At 38.6% G+C, this 20363-nt stretch overlaps 2 protein-coding genes across 2 annotated transcripts in view; both read right to left on the bottom strand.

Annotated features, from left to right (window-relative positions):
* MIOS (meiosis regulator for oocyte development) overlaps positions 1 to 6055 on the bottom strand; it is a 119081-nt gene extending 113026 nt beyond the window's left edge. Inside the window, exon 1 of the transcript XR_009520613.1 lies at positions 6029 to 6055. The gene's annotated coding sequence lies outside the window, so the exon portion shown is untranslated. The remainder of the gene's footprint in view (positions 1 to 6028) is intronic.
* The window catches only part of C1GALT1 (core 1 synthase, glycoprotein-N-acetylgalactosamine 3-beta-galactosyltransferase 1), a 215425-nt gene continuing 199646 nt past the window's right edge, over positions 4585 to 20363 (bottom strand). Inside the window, exon 10 of the mRNA XM_060020472.1 lies at positions 4585 to 6126. The gene's annotated coding sequence lies outside the window, so the exon portion shown is untranslated. The remainder of the gene's footprint in view (positions 6127 to 20363) is intronic.

Raw genomic sequence — 20363 nt, forward strand, 5'->3', positions numbered from 1 at the left:
ATAGTTTCATGAGTAATTGGCTTAGACTTCTATGGCATCTACTCCATTGCTACTTTTCCCACAAGCCACACCTATAGCCCCATATGAACAGACAAAGGAAGAACAAAACTGAGTATGTTTTGCTGGCCTAGCTGGAAATTAGACTCCTGTTCTCTTCATGAACACAGAGTATGAAGATATTTGTGTCCTAGGTGAATGCTCACCAAACCACATCCATTTTAAAGAAGGCTCTAAATAAACAAGTAGACAGGATGTCAATCAATCTATTTTCCTAGCTCTACTACCATCCACTCAGTTTTTTCTTTTTTTTTTTTTGCCGTACGTGGGCCTCTCACTGTCAGGGCCTCTCCCGTTGCGGAGCACAGGTTCCAGACGCGCAGGCTCAGTGGCCATGGCTCACGGGCCCAGCCGCTCTGCGGCATGTGGGATCCTACTGGACTGGGGCACGAACCCGCGTCCCCTGCATTGGCAGGCGGACTCTCAACCACTGCACCACCAGGGAAGCCCCATCCACTCAGTTTTAATGGGTGGCTGGGATGGAGGTTATACACAGGATCAACATAAACTTCCTTTTAACAAACCTAATATGGATACTGCCACTGCTGAGTGACCAACCTGCAAAAGGTACATGCAAGCCTGATGTCATCTTTCTCTGGAAAGGGCCAGTCACACTGGTAGAATCAATATGTTGACTAACTGGAACTCTTTCATAATGGAGAGAGGGTCATGATGATGGCCATAATTGCTGGGGGGGGGCAGGCAATTAATCAAGTAAGGATTTGCCATTACTGTCCACCATTGAAGGACTTACTGAATGTCTCCATAGATCTACTATGATGCATATAAATATGGATATATTTGTGTGCTTCAAATTCATGGGTTTCATGAATCTGAGAATTCAACAATTTTGAAAGTTCTTAGTTATTATCTCTTCAGATATTTTATTTTTCCATTCTCCATTTATTCAGAAATTCTGTTAGATGTTTAGTTGCATTTTAAGGTGATTTCCTCAAATCTAACTCATAATTCACAAATTTATCTTTTTCTGGTTATAAAATGTCCTGAAATCATACCTTGTATTTTTAACTTAATGAGTATTTTTAAAAATTCTTAAAGCTAATTTTAAAAATCTGCCTTTTTTTTTTTTTTTTTTTTACTAATATGTTTTTGCTATACTGTCCTCTTTGCTTCTTATATTTCTATGCTTTTCTTAAGACCATTAAAAAGTATACTTCCTTTTTTGGTCTCTATTATTTTATTCTATTATTTGGCAACCTTGGGGAAGTTTACATTATATTGGCTCACTTTTACTCACTGAGAATTATTTTCTTGTATGTTTTGTACTATCGCATCTGAACTCATTGTCAGCCAGGTTTAATTGTGAAAACCCAAGTGTTCTGTGTGGAGCATGCTTGAGAGAAGTGTGCATTTGCATCTCTTATGTACTCCAGGCACATCCTTGATGCTATTGTCTTGATTAAGGTGTCCCCAGACCACCAACATGGTGTCACTTGAAACTACAAACCCATACATAGCACAGGACCAGGTTAGGAGTTTTCGGGCCCATTTAGAGCCCAAGTGAAGGTAGACAAGGTTCTTGTCATTCATAACACTGTATTTATGGGATGGCTTTTTTCTACCCTGCCCTTTCATTGAAGATATATAACTTTGAAGGTCCTAGCTTTATGGGGGGGGATCTTAGTTCTAATTTTCTCCTTGTTTTCCATCGAATGAGCCAAAGTCTTTGTTCCTGGTTCTCCCTCTTAGACTACAAGACTTTGTCCTACCATACAACCACACTTTTTTTTTTTTTTGCGGTACGCGGGCCTCTCACTGCTGTGGCCTCTCCCATTGCGGAGCACAGGCTCCGGACGCGCAGGTCCAGCGGCCATGGCTCACGGGCCCAGCCGCTCTGCGGCATGTGGGATCCTCCCGGACCGGGACACGAACCCGTGTCCCCTGCATCGGCAGGCGGACTCTCAACCACTGCGCCACCAGGGAAGCCCCAACCACACTTTTTACCCAGAACAGTTACAGTGTCAGCTTACATGCTTACCTCTAGTGTTCAGCGCTCCTTTTGTTTTGGAACCCTGTGATTTCCCTTATTTATTGATTTTTGGGGCCTTCATTTTAAAGAAAAATGTATATTATTTGCCTTTCTGTTGGTAGCTGGAGAGTTTTCATGATATTGCCAGAACATGAAATTCTTGTTTGTTTTCTTGCTATCCAATCACAATTACACAAATTAGAGTGACACTGTGAAGTCTTTGATTTAATTGGGAACTAAAATCATAACAAAGATGGGAAGGATCTCAAGTAATACATGAAAATATTCTCCCAAAATGTCATAATAAAAGATCAACAATGAGAGCTTTTTAATTATTTCAAAGTAACATAAAGACTTACCTTAGGACTAACAAAGGTTCTGCTGAAAGAACCTTTGTTTCTTTGCCTGAATCATTTCAAGTGGTTTCAGGTTTAGCACTAACTACACTTTTTATGTAACAGTGATAAATAAATCTGATCGACTGAATTACTATTCCAGCTCCATGACCTAACTTTGAACTGTCAGCTACCTTCTTTAATTATATGATTACCACTAGTTTTGTGTTGGTCTGACAGATGACTGATTCATGAATAATAAATTGATTCAGATTCTCAGGGTGATCTGTTTGTTTTTTGTGCAAGGATACTCAGAGCACTATCTGTGAAAAATACCCCCTGAAACAAAACTATAATTATTTTGAAGTTAAAAGTAAAGTAGATTTCACCGTTTTAATATTAAGGCTAATTTATATTATTATTGAGCATATTTATATGTAGCGTATGCTTGCAACGTATATTGAAACCAGTTTTATTGATTACCCACACTATTGAGATTATTCAGGAAGATAATCAGATAATGGACATCATATTTTATCTTGTTAATGTCTCATATAAAGTATTTCTGATCAGACTCTGTTAGCTGATAATTAGTTCCTTCCACTAGATATTTTTAAATTACAAGTGTTCATTAGAAGTCAAATAAGAATGTCATGGCCTTTGAAAAGGACACTATTTTTTACAGAGCATTTTTGTCTTTTAAAAAATAATCGGAAAAAAAAATCTGTTGGTACTGTCTTAATAAATTAACAGTTCATCTAACCCAAGTACTTTCTCTTTCTCTTCTCTGGTTGGCAGTCATCTTTCATCTTGACTGTTTAACTGGAAAACTTGGGAATATACTGATGGTGTAGAATATTACTCTGACAGTTTCCAGTAATTACACTCTTTTTTTTAATGCCCCTAAGTGATTGTTCACAAGCATTAACTCTGTTCTCAGCAGCCTGGAACACATGACTCCTAAAAGGCTTCATTATTTTCATTTTCACCTTGGCTAATGTATTCTAGAAATGCAGAGACGAAAGAAGGGTCTGTGCTTACTCTTGCTGCATGCCTCTCTCCATATTGCTTAACATAAAGCCGCTCACTCTGAGACTATCTAATTTGTAAAAACTTTATAAAAGGACATTCTGAGCAATTGCAGGATTCAAGGGAAATAATTTTGTTAGTGATAGCAGATATTTATTGAGTGCTTAATATGTAAGAGCTTTAAATCTCTCTGAGCTAATCTTTAAATTAATACGTGTGGTTGAGGTAGGTACTATTGTTACCACCATTCTGATGACAATGCTGAACTTTAGAGAGATTGAATTATTTGCTTAAGATCACATTGCTAATATGTAGCAGAGCGGGGGCTTGAACCTCAGTGCAAATGACACCCAAATCTGCTTTTGGTTATTATGCAAGACTGTAAACTTTATGAGACAGGGAGCAGGGCTGCCTACTGTTTTCAGACCCTAGCACAGTGACTCGCACCTACCAGGCTTTTGGTAAACATTTGTTGAAAGAATGGGAAAAAAAAATTGAATGAACTGGAAAAAGATTCCTTTGCATTCAATGTAAATTGAGTTATTTTCATTTGTCATATCGGTGGGGAAAAGAGTAATTTGTTAATATTTTTGGTATCATGTGTGATAGTAGCTAGGCCTTGTCTGTTTAGTTTGCAATCTAGTTTTCACGCTCATGTTTACTTTCCCCCTCGTTAATTTCTCTAACATTAGAGTAAGCTGTCATGGATATTAGAGCTTTGATTAAGGTCTTGGATGGTTAAAAGCTAGTTTTCCCACAAGCATAGCAATTCAAATTGAATTAAATGCTAGCTTTTTCCTTCAATTAAAGTCTTTACTAAATTGGCTATGCACAAATACTAAAGAAGACTCTTTTAAATATACAGTATTAGGGAAAGGCAAAAAAAATTAAATATGGGATACAGTTAGCTTTCTCTCTCACAAATCTGTAGCTGTGATCAGTCACTGATGAGCATAATGCTGTATCCTAGCTCTGCTACCAGGCTTGAGTAGAAAGTATCGCCTAAATTACACTGGATTACTATATACTGAGTCCCAAGATCACTCAGAGTGTCTGCAGCCGGCTGGCTTTGGGACTCTGGGCAACTCAGTAGACCTTGTTCCATCAAAGATTTACTGCCCTGGCAAGAAAGCCCTAATTATCTTTCTAGGTCCATTAGAGGAAAAGCTCCAGTTCATGCTTCTACAATTCTTATTGTTAGTCCCTTTTCTACTTTTTTTTTTTTTTGCCTTCTGGCCAAGAAGAAAGAGGGGAACACTTTATAACCTTTTAAAATTCCAGGTTTAAGTGACTCTTTTGCTGTTCTTTTTCAATGAGTATGTTTCCTGTCAGTCCATTTCAAAGCCTGGGACTGTGTTGTTTTTCTTTCCTTATGTGAGAAGTCCTCACCTATCTGAGTGCCTTTTTGAGGAACAGCCACATGGGCTTCTTACTTTTAAACGCTGAGATGGAAAATCCTGTTCCTCCTTAATGATTCTATCACGATTCCTACTTGCACATAAACCTCCAATGGATTCAACCAGTTCCTGAAAGAATTCAAGTTTGAATCTAAATTTATCAGGATGGAAATTAAAACAACATATGAATAGAATTCAGTGCTTTAAAACAGCTGTGTAGTGATTTCTTCACAGGGCTCCCCTGATAACCTAATTAAATGATTAATCACTCCACATCCTTCTCCAGGCCACACAGTCCTAGATTTTTAGCCTTTCCTCATAGGATTGATTTCCTCATCCTTATTCTGAAGCATCACTTAATTTCCATTTTCCTCCAATTGAGAACACCGGAATAGAACATCTTATGCCAATCAAATGGAACAAGTATTTAATACAATGAGAATATTATTCTTCACAACTCTATGATTCTACTGATCAGTATGGAGTTTACTAGAAGGATTCTCACTAATCACATGAACAGGACTATGCCCATGCGAACTGAAATATGACCATTTTCTATCTTCCCGTCTCCTCTCTTCCCCCTCCTCCCATTCTCTCCCTTTCTCTCTTTTTCTCTTTTCTCTTGTTCCTCACCCCCTTGTATCCTAACCAGGGTCCCCGTGGGCCTGAGGGAGCACCAGGAGAGAGGGGCTTACCAGGAGAAGGACCTCCAGGACCAAAGGTAACAACAACACCTTCTACACTGAGGGAAAATGCTTTGTATTGCATGGTCATGAATGACAAATTTACAAAAATGTGTCCTAGCCAATTATCCCAGGTCAAGTATCTTCTCCTGACCACCTTCACCCTATTAAACGAAGTAATATGTAAATTTCCCCTTAATATAAAGCTATCGTGACATTTGCAAATATAAATAAGTAACTGAAAGGCTGCTTCTTCATATAATTACCGCATATGAAATTAGAGAAATCTCTTAAAGTAGTTTGTAGTCATTAAAGTCACAGTGATAAATAGCATCTTTATGCCCAGAAATTAAGTTATTGAACGTGGCTATACCAAGCTTTACCCACAGCTTTGTTTTGTGAAACGTACAGAAGAAACAGTCCAATAAAACAATTTGTCATAGTACTTCCATTAACGTAAGAAAAGAAATGTGGGTGGGTGGAGGGAATTGGAGTTACCATATTACCAGAAGGAGCAAAATGTTATGCAAGACCTACCTTTTACCTGGCAATGGAGAATTTAAATGTTTCCACTGCCTCCCATATGTAATTCTTGGAGCTCAGGTTCCTCTAGACCAGGGCTTGGCAAACTTTTTCTGTAAAGGACCAGACAGTAAATATTTTAGGCTTTGTGAGCCATACGATATCTGTTGCAACTACTTAACTTCTGCTGCTGCAGCATGAAAGCAGCCCTAAACAATGTATTAATAAATGAACTTGGCTGTGTTCCTATAACGCTGTACCTACAAAAAACGTGCAGTGGGCTGAATTTGGCCAATGGTCTGTACTTTGCTGATCCCTGCTCTAGACTCTTTACCCATAATATATGGCTCCTTTGCCACAGGCCACCTAGGAAATGATTTTCCAAGACACTTTGGGCAGCATCAACAAACTTTCAGAGTAAGTAAGGATAAACTTTGGGGTCCTTTTTTCTTCTTTTCTAAAACCTTTCCCCCAGAGACACATGCATGCATACACACTACCCAGAGAAGCATGTGCTGCTTTCTAAGTGTCTAAGACCTTCCACTTCAGTCATTCAGTTGAGTCACTGAGATCCAACCTTCTCAGGACGGCCTCACACTCTAAAATTGCTTCTCATTTTCAGCCTCTTCCACCATGATCAATATTCAGTTATCTATGAGAAACCTAAATCTCAACTAAAGGGAAATCAATTAGTTAAAACAAGTAATTCACACGAAGTTGTAACTGCTGGATTGAATTTTAAAAGAAGCCCTTGTTAACTAACAAATTTTAATTTGTTATAGTAAGTGGAAATAATATGTCGGATGAAGGGGACATTACTAATGCTCTTGACTAACCAAAGTATCATCATGAGAAGGCAGAGGCCAGCAATTTGGCACCGCATTTCAGAAAGTTTTATAATACATAATTCCTTGAATTTTTCTTTGGCACATAGTAAATTTCGATTTATGTGTAGCCCAAACAACCTGAAAATTCAAATAGCCAGAATTATTTCTCCTTATCATCTGTGGGGTTTCAAAACTAAGAAATAAGTGAGAAAGGGATAAATGAAACACTGTGAAGCCTATTTCAGGGCATGTCTTAGTGACAGTTTCAACTGTATGAAATAATGATACACTCCTTCATAATAACACACTCTGACTCATCAAAGAAAGAACTCATTATATTCAGTGTTGTTTTAGGGTTGACTGGACACAAATATACTCTGTGGTAACAATCAGAAGAACCCATTAGTCAGAACACTTCACTCCCCAACCAGCAAGACCAAATTGGAGGTTTCTGTATATTCTTCTTGGGGCTACTTTGCAATGACGTAGGGCTTAAGTGAAGAAATTATGAATATAGATGGACATTAAGGTGTGTTTTCCTGTTTCCTAGGTTTCCTGCAAATGTTCTTTGATTCTGCTCTCGGTTCATGAAATGTGTGCTATTTCTGATTGATTATATGGTTTGTTTTTCATACAAATGCACAGTGTTATGACTTCATTGATATTACATTACAACCAGAGCTATTCACATAGGTCATGTGACTCTGGAAGCATATCCAAGAAGATTTTCCATGAATTCTTCTAAAACTAAGTTTTCAATAAATGATTATAAATTCTGGTATAAAACATGTAATAAACAATTCAATCTTAGCAAATATTATTTCATATACTGAGAGACAAATTTTCATTGTGTAATGGATCCAGTTATAGAAATGTTGAGGAAACGGAAGACTGATTCTGTTAGTTATAATATGTGGTTGATCAGATCTCCCATATCCAGATATATCCGATTATATTAGGAATGGAGTGCTTTTCCAACTTTAGTGATGCTGCATGCGTTATGCTTGGATAGATTCTATTTATGAATGTTAATGCTAATTTTCTTCGGCAATTTACAAATCTTGGAGTTAGAATTACCCATTTATAGTTAGCAGTGAATTCAGATGCTTTGAATGCTTGAACTGTTTTAAAATCCTGAATTTTATTAGTGCATTGATATCCTTTCCATATACTTTCAGGGTGAAAAAGGTTCTGAAGCACCAGTTGGCCCACAAGGATTAGAAGGCCCGTCAATCGAAGGGGACAAGGTACTGCAAAAGGGTGTATAATAGAAAGGACGACAATACAATTATTTTTTTCATTGTTCTTTATGTATGTACATTTATGAACTATGTACAACCTGATGATCATACACCACAGGTATCCAGTTAATTATGAAGGCCTTAAAGACCAGTGCAAAGGGAAAGCTGCCAGAAGGGGAAGAGTTATAAGAAATGTGCAAAAAACAGAGACCTCAAATCAGTTTGGAGTCATTTATATGTCAATGTCTAAGCATATCATTATATTATATATTATATTAAAATAAGGATTGACATTGATAATTATCTTGGGTGTTGTATTTCTACTTGAATTACTTATTCCTTTTATTTACTATTTACTGGTAGCTGTCTCTTCTGGGCATCTGTATTTAAATAGTAGAGACAGTGGTAAATAGTGAATTATACAAATTTTAGATGTCATACAATTCTTGGTTCAAATAGCTCAGCACTGGTGGTGTAACTCCACTTTCAAAGTACCTTAAAAATATGTAAGATGCTCTTTCTTCCTTTGGAGTACTGAGTACAAGAGAACTGTTGTGTTATGAGTTTAGTAAATTAACGTATCCAGGTGTTGTTGAAATAGCATTCGTGGTTTTACATCTGGAGCTCATGCAAAGAAAACACATTAAATGTCAGAACATTGTCACATAGTAATTGCAAGACTTTCATCTGCTATTCCCTTACCAAATCAATACTGTCTTCCCTTTCCCTTCTCCTTTCTTCCTTTCCTATTCTTTTATATTCTGTGATTCAAGAGGCTAGATGAACACCTCTATAAGGACTCTCAAATACACACAATTGTTGCAGCACAAGGAAGTAGCTTTAATATAGATATTAAATGTAAGTAATAATACCCCAAAGAGGATCTCTCTTATTTTATTGAATATTTGCAGAAGAGTGATATGAGTTGGGTTTGGAGTTGGGGGAGTGAACGTGAATCTTGCTTCTGCCGTCGATCAGATGTGTGAATGGGAGTTGCTTAACCTCATCTGGAAAATGGAGACGCTTACTTTCAGAGGGTTGTGAGGATTAAATGAGATAAAGCATGAAAAGCATTTAGTGCACTCTCTGCCACCTGATAAGCAATCAAGTTCTGAATCAGAATAGCCCAGCTCTGAAGTAGAACTTGAGTCCTTCACATGTTTCCATCCGTGATATTTATTTAGACTAGGGATTGACACAAAGTGAAACACTGAGAAGCATATGCCCGGACATGTCTTAATGACAGGTTCAGGTTTTTAATATTATATAAAGTAGGACCTAACGATGTGCGTTTGTTTATAAAAACATATTTATTTTAGCCCAGGCATTGGCAAACTACAGGGCAGCCTGCCTGTTTTTGTAAATAAAGTGTTACTAGAACACAGGCACACCTGTTCATTTGGGTATTGTCTATGGCTGGTTTTGTACTACCAAAACAGCATTCATTCGTTATGAAAGAGACCTTATTATGACCCAAAAGCATAAAATATTTCCTATCCAACTGTTTAAGAAAAAGTCTGTAAACCCTGATGTAGTCTAAATACAACTGACATTAAAATAAGAGTATTTATTCATGTTGCCTAATCCAGTGGTCAATTCTCAGTTGCCAACTTACTTGACCTATCAGTAGCATCCTCTGCTAGGATCTTCACCTCCTTGAAAAAATCTCTTTGCCTGATCTCTCTGGCTGCACCTTATCAGTCTCTACTGCTGGTTGTTCTTCATCTCTCTGACCTCTAATACTTGGAGCCTCCAAAGGGCTCAGTCCTTGAACCTTCTCTCTTCCCTATCTACTTGTAAACTCACCCAGTCATGGCTTTAAATGCCATCTATATACTGAGGGTTCCCAAATTTATGTCTCCAGCTCAGGCCCCTCTTTCCTACTTGATACCTCCATTGGGATGTCTATTTTAGGCATCTCAGGCTTAACATATCCAAAACTAAGCTCCTGGTATACCCTCCCCCAACCTTGCTTCATCTCAGTCTTCTCCTTGTCCATAAATGACAAGTCTATTCTTCCACAAACCTCAAAGACACCCTAGGGTCCTCTCAATCTGTAACAAATCCTGTTGGCTCTATTTTCAAAATCTATTTAGGATGTGAGCACTCCCCACCACCTTCACTCAACAGCCTGGTCCAGGCCCCCATCATCTCTCACAGGGACATCTCTTCAGTTTGTTCTCAGTACTGCTTCCAGAGTGAGCCTTTCAAGACAATGTCAGATCTTTCACTCCTCTGCTCAAAACCGTCTAGTGGCTTCTCATCTCCCTCAGCGAAAAGCCAAAGGTCTTACTATGGCCTAAAACACCCTACTGATTGTTCTGCCTGAGCCCACTGCCACACTTCCCTGACTCCATTCTCTACCACTTCCCCTCGTGCTCACTAGCTCCAGCCACATTGCCTCCTTGCTATTTCTGGAATCTGCCAGGCATCACCCTTGCACTGGATGTTTGCTCTGCCAGGAATGCTTTTCCTCCAAGTTTCTACCTGGCTCATTCCCTCTCATCAGTGAGACCATCCCTGGTCACCTTTTCCAAGACTGCAGCTGTCTCCCCGTCCCTCCATTTATTTTTCTCCTTAGCACTTACGATTATTCAATATACCATTTATTTCTCCTATCCATCTTGTTTATTATCTTCTGTTTCCTCTACAAAAATGAAAGCTCTATGAGGAAAGAGAGTTTTGACTGTTTTGGTCACGGCTGTTTCCCTGTGTTTGGAACAGTTCCTGGCACATAATGAACACTCAACACATATTTGTTGAAACACACAGAGAATGGATGAATGGTATTGTTCTTCTTACTGATAACTCTCACTTTATTTCCCAAATTTATTCCTGGAAAGAGAAGGTGAGGTTCTTTAATTTTGCTGCACTTACCTTAGATAATTTCTTAATTTTTAAAATGCATTTTAGTAAGATTTGGAGGGAAAGGGTATTTAGAAATTTAAAAAATATTTTTCTTTAATTTCTCTCTCAAATATTTATTTTCTTGCACCCTATGAATTTTATACTTCTAAATATTTCTGTTATGATCCTAGCAAGAAGGGTTTGTGTCATTATAATAACAATTCAGGAATTCTGGGTTCTTGTGTGAAAAATAAATGTAAACTGGGGCAAAGAGTCACCAATTTAGACCAAATAGTGAAAACATCATTCACTATTTTGGCAAATTTGAACTACAAACTATTTAAAAGGAACAGTGTTTTCTAAGTTTCCATGTGGAGCTTCTTTATGGTTTAAAGATAGACTTTAATCCAGCGTAATTCAAGATTAGCATAGTATGAAATAATGAGGTTAGTTGTTATACTTCTGACTTATTTTCTACACTGTGGGATATGGGACCTATGGGACCCCAAGGACCAATGGGCATCCCCGGAATTGGGAGTCAAGGGGAACAGGTAATCGACGCTTTCTCTCTTTCCCTTTTGTACAGAACATTCTGGCTTAAACCTGGTGTTCACTGAAGGCCAGTACTGCAAACTGCTATAAGAACATTTGATAGTGAAATTGCAATGGAATATATATCCAAAAGTGCATGTAGGGAAGGATAAGATGGTTTCATGAGATTTTAGTTTTTAGAACTTCTAAAGACTTAAAAAATAAATTGTATGTTTCTTGGTGTTGTGACTTTTACCCTTAAAGCCTAATTTACAGGACAAGAGTTTTGGAGCATTAGCTTATATTTTTAGTTTCCCTTGGGAGTGATAATTTATTTACCTGTTGGTTTGTGTGTGTTTTTTCCCTTGAAGCTTTGTGAATGATGAAATCCCACTCTCTTCTGACGCCAGTAGATTAGTGTTTCCCACCCCCAGCCACGTAGCAATCTAAAAAACTATTAAACTTAAAACAAGGACCAGAATCAGAGGGAACCACTTTACTAAGGGAGCATTGTTCCTGAACAGAAGCAAACCACAGATAGAGTTTACAAATAGCTCTTGGCCGCTCTTGGTCAGAACAAAAGAAAGATCTGTGAGGCTGTGTCTAAATTTTTGGCTGGAATGACTTCCAAATTCTTCTGATCACAACTTTTGGAAAAGCAAGGCAATTTTGTTAGATTGAAATAACATGAAGAGGGCTTCCCTGGTGGTGCAGTGGTTAAGAATCCGCCTGCCAATGCAAGGGACACAGGTTTGAGCCCTGGTCCGGGAAGATCCCACATGCCGCGGAGCAACTGAGCCGTTGCGCCACAACTACTGAGCCTGTGCTCTAGAGCCGTGAGCCACAACTACTGAAGCCCGCAAGCCACAGCTACTGAACCCCATGTGCCTAGAGCCCATGCTCCGCAACAAGAGAAGCCACGACAATGAGAAGCCCGCGCACTGCAACGAAGAGTAGCCCCTGCTCGCCGCAACTAGAGAAAGCCCGCACACAGCAACGAAGACCCAACACAGCCAAAAGTAAATTAATTAATTAATTTAAAAAAAGAAATGTGAAGATAATATAACAGTACTATCTACCTACATAATCTCATTTAATCAAAGTGACCAACAAATCCAAATTTATGCTGAATGTCCTCCTGTGTAGAAAGTGGCAAAACAGTTTGATTAAAATTTATGATTATGGTTTGAATTATTCTGTTGCTTAGCAAACAAATAGTACTTCCTTCATCTAGGATGGTGAGAGAAGGGAAGGATAAAAAAGGAGATAACTCCAAATCTCACTGCTGACATTAACTCTGAGTTTATTTCTAATCATATTCTAATTAATCAGTATTTTTATTGTTGTTAATCCAAGCAACAGCCAAGTTGGGTATTACTCCTTTTTCTATTTCCTTCCCCTCGGTAGAGGTCCTAGTATAATACATTAGGGGGATTAGGGTGCAGAAGAAGCCAGGATAAATATTTATATAATATTTAGATAATAATTAAGAGCTGGTTTGTTTGGACTACAAAGGTTTGACTATGCTGCCAGGCATTCTCAGACTTTGTAGTTTTTTTGCTGGTTTCAGCAAAACTGTTTCAGCTAGTTTCTGATCTTGGAAGTGACAGCGCTGTCACATCCTGGGCCTTGTGGTGTTCCTGGTGCTGAGTCACCACTGTGAAGCTGAAAATGAGGTTCAAAGAAAGCCAAGCCTTTCCAGATGGCTGTGAATCTTGGACCTCCCACCTGCAACTCCCTGATGCCTTTAATACTGTTTCTTGGTGGAACCTGTTGTTCTACAGCTTGAAAAGAAAACAAAGGGAAAAACAAAAAGACCTCTTTGACTTTTGTTTTCTCTTCTTTTCCAAGAGAAAAAACCTTTTAGGGCATATGTGACCATATGGAGCTGGCCCCTATTGGATAGGAAATTGAATGGAATGTGTCATTTGTAAACTGTCTGAACAAGAAAAGAATTTGTTTACCTTTTTAAGACAAGTGATTTAAATTCGACTTCAATTTAGCCTCTATGCAGGCAGTTCCCCATTTTTCTTCTTATTCTTAACTTAACATGTTTACCCATTGAATTACTGTTATAATTAGATCTTCCCATTTCTCTTATAGACATTAATTTTCCCACTCATCTGTTTCTGGGGGAACTTGTTTCCAGCAACATGTTTACAGTATTTCTCAAGTGGCCTGCAGATTTTCACTAAATATTTGGAGGCTTGACTACTTCAAATCTCTTAAAAATGAATCGAAATATAAATAACCACATATACTTGTGTACACACGTATATGCACACATATCCTTTGAATTTTGGGGGGTCTTGCATGCTACTTGTAGACTGTTGTGTAAGTCAGGAAGGATTCCTTCTTATAATGGTTCAATATAACTACTGAATCTCAGCTTCCTTAAGTCGTTTAGACTGCTTCATCTTCATCAACAATAATGAACAACAGTTGCATCATCTAGCTGGAGAAAATGGGATAGCATTTGTAATAAAATAATCATGTATCTGTAACCATTATTTGCACAGTCATGGCCTATGGGGTGTAAACAAAACAAAATCTTTGTTTTTTCTCTCATCATCACTTTAAATTTTTTTCAGTGGGTAACGTTTTTTCTTTTTCTTACCACAGAAAAAAGTTACCAGCAGGCTACAGACTTTCCTTATCACTTTTAGGTAATAATAAGTTATAGGATCACCTCTAAGTTTCAGATCAGTTTTAATTGTCTAATAAAAACTATCTAGTCAATGTATTAATCTTCCTTTCAATCTTCATTTATCTTGTACGAGCTGCAGGGAGAATCTGTTGTCCATGGGGTGGAATGTGCTTCTTATCCTCCCAGGCTGAATCAAGGATGGGAGCATGGCAGGAGGCATGGAAGTTCTTTCTTGGCTGGTCTATTGTCAGATGGCTTTGGGTCCTCTGGTCTTGGCAGATGTTTGATGCTGAGGCTCTTCCTGGTGGGGCTCCTGCACTGCCCCTGAGACTGCCCCTCCTGGGACATGGATGAAGGACTCTTTCCCTCCAGCTGTTTCTCCCCATCAGCCTCTGCTTTTCTGGGGCTTTACTCTATACTGACTCTCTCTGTTGGAGTTCCATTACTCTTCTAGGTCCTCTTGGACAGGATTCAAAGCAGTTCCAGGTCAACTCCAAGCATCTAGAGTACATCTGGGCCACAGGAAAAATCTCATGGGTCCTTTGCACCGACAAACTCTGGATGCACAGGCTGATCCCACCCCAGCCCTCTGCTGGCTGTCACAGCCCATTTTAACTTGCTCAGGCATGAGTCAGACACTGGTCCATTGTGTTCCAAAAATAAAAATCAAGGTCTCCAAGTCGTTTCATTAATGTTCCCTGTCTAGAATGTGGGAAAATTAATGTTCCCTGTCTAGAATGTGGGAAAGAGAGAAGCAAGCCAAACCCCTTCCATTTTCTCCAAGGAAAACACTTTATGAGGCTATTTTCTCCAAAGAAGACCTTATTACATCCTGTCTATTCTCCCTTCTTATACCCACAATGTGAATGAGAGTCAAGTATTAGACCGTTCTTCAGTTTGGTGTTTGCAGGCTATCGCTTCTTAGAGCCTAGGTCAAATTTTCAATTTCACATCCTGAGAGATATTGCTTGGTACAGCTAGGATACAGGTTTGCCTGCATGTGGCTGAGGTGAAATAGGTTAATAAGATGGATTTTTTGTTTCTCTTATTTAAAACTCCAAGCTGGCATGTTGGCTCCATTCGTCAGGGAATTCAGAGTTTCAGGCTTCTTCATTCTTGTTAGTCTGACATTCCAAGGGTGCTTTCCTCATCCACATAATCCAGGATAGCAACTAAGTCTTCACTTCAGCAAGGGGGAGGGGAACAAGGAAAGAGAAGGCACATCCTTCCTTTAGCATGAACCAGAAATTGCCCAGATCACTTCATTCACATCCCATTGGCCAGCAACCAGTTCACCCAGCTGCACCAGGGATTAGGAAATATGGTCTTTATTCTAGGCAGCCATGCAGGCCAGTTAAAAATTCTCTTACTGTGGAAAAATGGTAGAATGCATATTATGGTTCTACTAGCAGCCTCTGCCACCCATTCAACAAGTATTAATTGAGTATAAGTAATCAATTATGGGATGTGAACTAAACTTTTACTTTAGAAGATTTGAAACTACTCTTATTTAAATTTCTTCTTAATTTCACTAATATTATTTTTTAAATTTTCATTTTAAAGGGAATCCAAGGTCCTATTGGTCCACCTGGTCCACAAGGGCCCCCAGGACAAGGCTCACCTGGTCCCAAGGTAACTTTCTAAATGAGAGAAGAGTTTAATCTATCTATATTCTGATTGTTGTTTTCTGGTCAGTGGCCAGTGCATTTGGAAGGCAGCAGAGGAAATGAACTTAAAAATGAGAGATCTCTATTTAATGTAAAATGTACTAGCATTCCTAATGGTTTAGAAAATGTTATATGTATTCTTTATGCTCTTAGAAGCTTTTACATTCATCCCTCAGTATCTGCTGGAAGGTTGATTTCAGCACTCCCACCCCTTCCCTATACCAAAAGCTGAGGATGCTCAAGTCCTTTATATTTATGGTGTAGGATTTGCATATAACCTACCCACATCTTCCTGTATTTTAAAAATCATCTCTAGATAACTGCTAATACCAAATACAATGTAAATGCTATGTAAATATTTGCCAACATGCAGCAAATTCAGGTCTTTCTTTTGGATATTTTTGGAATATTTTTCCTTGAATATTTTCCATCCAAGATTGGCTGAATCTGCAGCCGAGTCCAAGCTCATACCACTTGATGCACTACAGGCCAGTAAGTCAAGAGACACAGTGCTGGGGAGAGGAAAAGCAGCAAACCAAGAAGATGGCATACTAATGTCCTAAAGAACCATCTTAACTTGGGGTAGAATTCAAGTTTCTTTTATGCTAGGGAAGGGGGAAGCAGGAGGGAGTTAAGATCAAGAAGAGAAGGACGACCACAGATATCTGGGCGCCAGCAAGGGTCCGAGGAGGGTTGTGAAAACATTTTGTTCTCGGTTAGTTGACTTCAGTTGACCTGAGTCTGTTCCTGATGTTCCTATAAATCTTGATAAGACAATCGTTACTTTTGTTCATACTTCCTTATCTCCTCGTGGGAGGTAAGTTTTGAGTAAGGGACTGTTTGCACAAATCTTAACCTGAGTCCCTTTAGTGATTAACATGTCTACATGCAGGGCTGAACAGAGGCTTATGACTCAGAGGTTAAAGCAGCAGAACAGATAGGTACAATATGGAGTCAGAGATGCCAAGCTTCTATAAACAAGAGGCAGGCGGTGGAGGGGGATCTTAGTTCCTGAAGAACAACTCAGGGATATTCATCAGATTGTTATGTCTGTCCCTTATGGAGGAACTAGTACTCTGTTTTATCACTGAACTATTGTCATTACTTTTTTTGTTTAACTCCTCTTCCTTTGTTTTTGTTACTTTGTTTGTTTTTTGCAGTATGCGGGCCTCTCACTGTTGTGGCCTCTCCCATCGCAGAGCACAGGCTCCAGACGCACAGGCTCAGCGGCCATGGCTCATGGGCCCAGCCGCTCTGCAGCATGTAGGATCTTCCCGGACCGGGGCACGAACCCGTGTCCCCTGCATCGGCAGGCGGACTCTCAACCACTGCGCCACCAGGGAAGCCCTCTTCCTCTGTTTTTGCATTCCCCCGTTTCACTAATTAGTAACTGCCTGTGCCTGCTCCTTAGAACTCAGGGAAGGCCCAGGAAATTAAAGCCTTTTTCTACAAACAAGAAAGGGGGAAATGGAGGGGCTTTTGTACCTGGGAGGGCCTCACAGGGTCCTACTCGATTTCAATCCCCCTTTTTCTTTTATACTACTCAATTCTAAAATGGAATAAATTTTTGGATAGAGAGGTTAATCACAAACTCAACAGAGGAACTCAATTTTATGGGGACTCAGTTTCAAATCCACAGACACAGAACCGGTGGCTACCAAGGTGGCGGACTATATTTACACCATCTTAATTTACTGCTTTTATTACTTTTACTTGTGAGACCCTATTCTAGAAACTCAAGCAGTAATATCAGTAGAGGTTACCTGTGGGCTGGCTAGTTTTCATTCCCCACAATAGGTCCAACAACCAAAACGTTTAGTTAAAGATATGGAGTCAGGGGCTTCCCTGGTGGCGCAGTGGTTGAGAATCCGCCTGCCAATGCAGGGACATGGGTTCGAGCCCTGGCCTGGGAAGATCCCACATGCTGCAGAGCAACTAAGCCCATGTGCCACAACTACTGAGCCTGTGCTCTAGAGCCCACACGCCACAACTACTGAAGCCCACGCGCCTAGAGCCCGTGCTCCACAACAAGAAAAGCCACCACAATGAGAAGCCCATGCACCGCAACGAAGAGTAGCCCCCACTTGCCGCAACTAGAGAAAGCCTGCGCACAGCAACAAAGAACCAATGAAGCCAAAATTAAATAAATTTCTAAAAATAAAAATATAAAGATATGGAATAACCTGGCAAATAAAAAATTTTCTATGAACTTGGAAGCAAATTACCTTCTAAATTAGAACTATTATTTATCCGTTGGGGAGAGACACTTATTTAACCAGCTGTCCTTAATGTTGCTTCAAAGAATCACTGATCATTGTTAAATAAATACTCCTCTGAAAGTACCTCCCTTTCAGTAGATTCCTTCGAGAGTCCCATGTGAGAAGTAGCTCAATAGAATACAGTTAAAGTCCTTGAGATTTCTGATTTGAGCCCAATGGTGAAAGCTCAGGTTGTTCTCTCTGGTTATGATACTGCTTTCGATTAGCAGTAACCTTGGCTTCTCGTGTGTCAACTTTAGTTACTCTGGAATATAACTGCCTATCTTTTCCAAATATATATATATATATATATATGCCTGAAATATATTTATATTTGAATAGATACAGAATAGATACATGCACATATACACATATATGTGAGTAGAGCATATGAAACTCAGTTTTATCTTACTTTGCTGATATGTTTTGCTCTTAGGAGATCAAAGGTAGGTACATATTATTTTTATTTTGCTGCTATATTCAAATACTCTTCAAATACTCTTACCTCATTAGGGAGAAGTAGGCCAGATAGGACCTACAGATCCTAGAGGACCAGTGGGCCTTGGAGTGCAAGGTCCAAAGTGAGTTGTCTAAGCTGCTTGGAAGCATTTATGTAATATTATGTAAAGTTTCGTTTATATCCAAATGCAATACATATCATGTATGTATCACCTGTTATTTCATCAGAAAAGAGTCTGATGCTTAACTCGTATTGTTTAAGAAAAACCAAAATCTTAGTTTATTTTAGTGATGACTGTTTACATTTTTTTTTGTTTATTAGCATTAGAGGTCCTCTTTCGGCACAGAGTGATTCTTTAAGAACATTATTGCCTGCCATATTACAAAAGCATAGGAGAATTTCGGTAAAGTTTACTTCCCTCCTTTTGTTTTGTAGCTGGCTCCTTCTCATCCTTCAGATCTCAGCTCAAAAGTTACTTCCTCAAAATTCATTTCCTAAATATAAAGTATGCCCACCACTACTGTTACCCCAGACTGTTATTTAAAAGCACACTGTTCGTTTCCCTTGCTTTTTACCACTTACCTCAACTTGCATGTTCTTTGAATTACTTTTCATCTTACTACACCCTTTAGAAATGCACTGCCCAGTATGGCAGCCGCTAGCCACAAGTGGTTACTGAATACTTGACATGTGGCTGGTATAAACTGAGGTGTGCTGTAAATGTACTATACACTCTGGATTACAAAGCCTGGTACAAAAAATAAAAAATGCAAACTATATGATTAATACATTTGTATATTGATTACATACTGAAATGGCAAAATTTCGGTTGTATTAGAGTAAGTAAAATATATTATTAGAATTGTACTTATCTGTTTCTTCTAATGTTGTAAATGTGGCTGTTAATAATATAATTACATATATGGCTTGCTTTATATTCTATTGGACAGTGGTACCCCACTGGGGCAGGGATTTTGTTTCCTTTTTTTCTTCTTTGTTACTGAATCCTCAGTTTGGGGGACAAAATAGGTATTCAATAAGGGCTGTTGAATAAATAAATGAATCCTTATTTCACCCTTCACAATTTCTATAACTCATCCTGCAGGCATATAGAATCTGGCAAGCCATGCTGAGCGTTAAAATCCATCATTGTTCTGCTGTCATTGACATGATTCTTATGAGAATTGGGTATTAGAAGAATATGTAAGACACAGGTCTAAAACAAATATACATTATATATATATATAAACATAAAATTGCAAGAGACACAAAATGTACTAATATAGTGATCATAGCTGCCATTTATGGAATGATTTTGATGTGTCACACAATGTGCTAAGTGCTAAATATGCTAAGTACATACATGTGTGTATATACATATATATACTATATTTATGTCTATACATGTCTATAGTATGTATATATGTATATATACATATTACGTCATCTAATGCCACTTTCAGAGAGGCCATATAGAGTAACAAGGCTACTAGGCAGTTAGACTACCTAAGTTCAAATCCCAGTCTTGCACTAGATGGATATATAATCTTAAGCTTCTCTCATTTTCAAAAATGAAATACTTAAAATATACTCACTACTATAGAGAATAACAAAGAACACCCATGTCCACAACCCAGCTTTATCAAATATCAACATTTTGCCACATGTATTCTAGAATTTTTTTAAGAAGAAGCATTACAGATATAGCTGAAGGCCTCTGCCTGTGCTCCCCAATCCTATTGTCCTCCCTTCCCTCCCCAGATGTAACCATTATCATGAATTTGGTGTTTATCATTCTTTTGAAGTTTTTTATAATTTTCCCATATGTTTTTATGCATAAGCCATATATTGCTTTTTTTGTATTCTTGAACT

This window comes from Delphinus delphis, chromosome 9, assembly GCF_949987515.2.
Source record: "Delphinus delphis chromosome 9, mDelDel1.2, whole genome shotgun sequence".
NCBI lineage: Eukaryota > Metazoa > Chordata > Mammalia > Artiodactyla > Delphinidae > Delphinus > Delphinus delphis.